Here is a 3,437-nt window from a genome sequence, read left to right as displayed (position 1 = left end):
ACCCAGGTCCCAGATCCTGCCAGCCTTACAAGGTGGCCTCATCGGTCACGCAGCACCCCCCCCCCCCCCCGCAGCCACAAGTGCATTCAGCTGACTTTGCACGGCCATTAGTGTGAAATGCAGGTAGGAAGCCCTGTGCTCCCGGTCGGCCCACAGTTTGTGAGAAGTGTGAGGCCACCTCGGACAATGTAGGTCAACACCTGTCAGTGCTGGGGTCACTCCTCAGCCTCTGGCCCAAAGCAGATAAGACTCAGGGAGATATTTTAGGGCATTTAAATACAGGATCACCACAAGCCCTGGAAGCGTTGGGTTGTGTGAGCCTAATGGCCGGGGACAGTGACAAACAGGAACTCAATATGCGCTTTGTTATCAGCCTGGACTCTGCCTCTCTCTCCCTTCCCGCCACTCTCCTTTGCCTCCTTCCTTCACCGAGACGGGTGGCCCGGAACAGCTCAGTTCTTGCTTGTTAGCCTGTTGCTGCCAGGCAGGCTGGGCCCGTGTCGTGTCAAGCAGAATCCCCTACGTGAGCACAGCAGCACCACCATTGAGTGATAGTTACCCTGTGTCCTCCTGGCTGCCCCCCGAGGGCCTGGCGGAGCAGCATCCTGGGACAGGGCCGAGGCCAAGGCCCCGTCCAGTGCCACGGTGAGCTGACCTGCCTGTGTCTGAGACACAAACCCTGCTTTCTAGGTTTCTTTCTTTCAGTTGAATTCATGTGTGAAAATGTGGGCATGCTCATCAGAGATGATATTGATCAGTTCCTTGTTGGGGATGGGTGTCGAGTCCTACCAGTGACATCTGGTTCATGCAGCTGTTTGCGAAGGGTTGCACCAGCTCGTAGACTGTGTGTGTGTGGGGGGGGGGGGGGGGTGGGGGTAGAGGGGGGCAGGGCTTTCCTTAGCAAGAAATGCCCCCTCATCAGACTAAGAATCTCATGACTGGCAACCGACATGGACTGGAGAGGACGTGATCCAGGAATTTTCAGCAGCGTTCTCTACTCTGGCCTTTGGGGCTTCTACTGGATGGTCTCCCGGCTAGGTCTCTAAAGTCACCCAGAGGACACATGGGAGCGATCTGATCCTCATGCTTTTCTGTCATTGCGGGTGGTCTCGGGATTAAGTGAAAATGGTGAGTTCCATGGAGTCCCACACTTGCTGGGGAAAGATCTAGGTGGTGAGAGACGCGGGGCTTTCCTGGTGGCTTTCATTGGGAGTGCCACCCCGATTCTGGGTGCCTGCTGGGAACGGGGGCTGGGGATGTGGGGAACGAGGCTGACACTACAGGGAAAGAACCGTGGCCATTTCTTCACAAGCACTTTTGCTCCCTTTGGGTGGTGAGGGTTTGTGTGTATGGTGGTGGGCTCTTCCCTGTGTGAATCTAAGTGATGTGGCTCTGAGTGTGTGTGTGTGTGTTTGTGTCTCCCTAGACTGGTGTCCCCTCCAAAACCACAGGTGACAACGTCAGCTTCTAAGTGAAAATTCCCATCACCATTGTCTCATGCAATTATATGTATTTCAAACTTGATCAAATTCTGCACTTTGTGTACAGTTCATTGTATGCTAATAAACTTGGGGGGAAATCCCACTGCCAGCTAGGAAGGGTTCCCAGCATTCTAAGTGGACAAAACTGTTTCAAAATCACCACTATTGGGTCAATAACCACTTCATTTAATGATAGAGCTCACCTCTGAGCAGGCTGTTTCCTTAACGCTATGGCAGGTGGATCAATCCTAATTTAAGAGAAGGAGCCCTAATGGTATCTAATTGGCCTCTGGGACAAGGGAGGCCAGAGAGGGTGATGGATTATGGGGAATAGCACAGCCTGTGGATGGGGAGCCAGGCACTGCGACGAGGCCCTCGGCCCTAAGCCCCATGGACTGTCTCTCACGCATCCCCTGCCTGGGGACCACTTAGGAGCAGGGATGAGGCAGGACGAGCCGGGGTGCCGGGTGAGAGCACCGCATGGACATCGTCCTAAAAGCCCGGGGAGAGGGCCTTCCTTCCCGTCCCAGCCTCTTCTCCATCTACCAGACTCTTTCCTTCATTGACACTGGGGAGGGGCAGACAGTGGAGTCAGGTCTCCTGTTCTCCCACCCAGGACATATCACAGGGATGGAACCAGAGCCAGGCCAGACACAAGGAGGTTCCCAGGCCTGATCCACTGGGGGCCAGGGGGGACCAGTTTGTACTTTTCACCTGCTTCTGGGGATCACCTGACAACCAGTCCTTGTCTACACACTGTTGGCCAAGAGTTGTTTGGCTGGAAACACATTCATACAAAAGGGATCTCACCCCACGTGACCAGGGCAGCTGTAGAACATTCTAGTTGCAGAGGAGGTGAGAGGGGCACAGGCTCCAGTGCACAGGGAGTTGAGCAAAGTGGTGGGGGCTGATCCCAGGGTTAAGGTAGTCCTCGCTGTACCTTTCCCTGGCTCCGAGGACATCAGTTGGAGAGTTTGTCTGACAGGTATTGGAGTTCTCCGTTCTAAACCCCATCCGTTCTAACCCTTCCTTCCACGCGTGGGCACAGGAGCCCTAGCCCTGGGTGGTCACTACAAGGGCACTGACAGCATCTCCCTCACTCTTGTCTCACACAGTGCTCAGCACTGGGAAGCGCCTCTTGTAAAACTTCTGGGCTGGGATCTAGTTCAGGAGTGGAAAGGTCCCTCCTCGGCTTGTCCCAGCCTGTCGGGCCCCACACTAAGTTGGGTATCTGCCCCGGCTCTGGTCCAGATCCGAGAGAGGGGGGTGGTTTCCTGAGGACAGTGAGGTGCCCCCCCACCCTGCTGCCCTGATTACATCCAGCACAGCTGTGGGGGGTCATGCTCTTCACTCTGCTTACAAGTGGGCCCCTGCTGGGATTCCTCTAGGGCTTGGGGGTGGCCGTCCTCTCTGAGTGTTCCCAGGGACTCATGGAGTGCCTGGCACATGTGTATGAGCCCTAAGAACCTACTAATGAAAGACCGTGTCAGGCCAGCAAATCCTCTGCAGGCACCCCCAGGGCAGGCACGTCAGGTCTTCTGCATCTTTGGATCCTACAGCTGCACTATCCGGGGGGAAGCCACTAGCCAGACGGGCCGGCTCATGTTTAAATTCATTAAAGTAAATGAAGCTAAACATTCCATCCCTCATCACACTAGCCACAGTTCAGGTACCCAGCAGGTGCATGTTTACAACACAGAGCATTTCCATCCCGACAGACGGCTCTCCTGGGCAGCCGCTCTGAGCCTGGCCCAGGGTGTGCTCGTGGAACCCACCTAACCCGCCATGTGTCCGTCACAGCGGGAAGGTCAGGTCGGTTCGTGCCCAGGTGAGAGCTATCCCGATCCAGTGCAGCTGGGGCAGTGCCAGGGGAAGGTGGATCCTTTCTCTCATTTGCGGGTTTGCAAGGGTGGTCAATGTCTCCTTGAAGGACTCTGATTCCACCGAGCCCAGGGA

This window comes from Panthera leo, chromosome F3 (genome assembly GCF_018350215.1).
Source record: "Panthera leo isolate Ple1 chromosome F3, P.leo_Ple1_pat1.1, whole genome shotgun sequence".
Lineage (NCBI taxonomy): Eukaryota > Metazoa > Chordata > Mammalia > Carnivora > Felidae > Panthera > Panthera leo.
The sequence above is the reverse complement of the archived record's forward strand: the minus strand, read 5'-3'. Positions refer to the sequence as shown.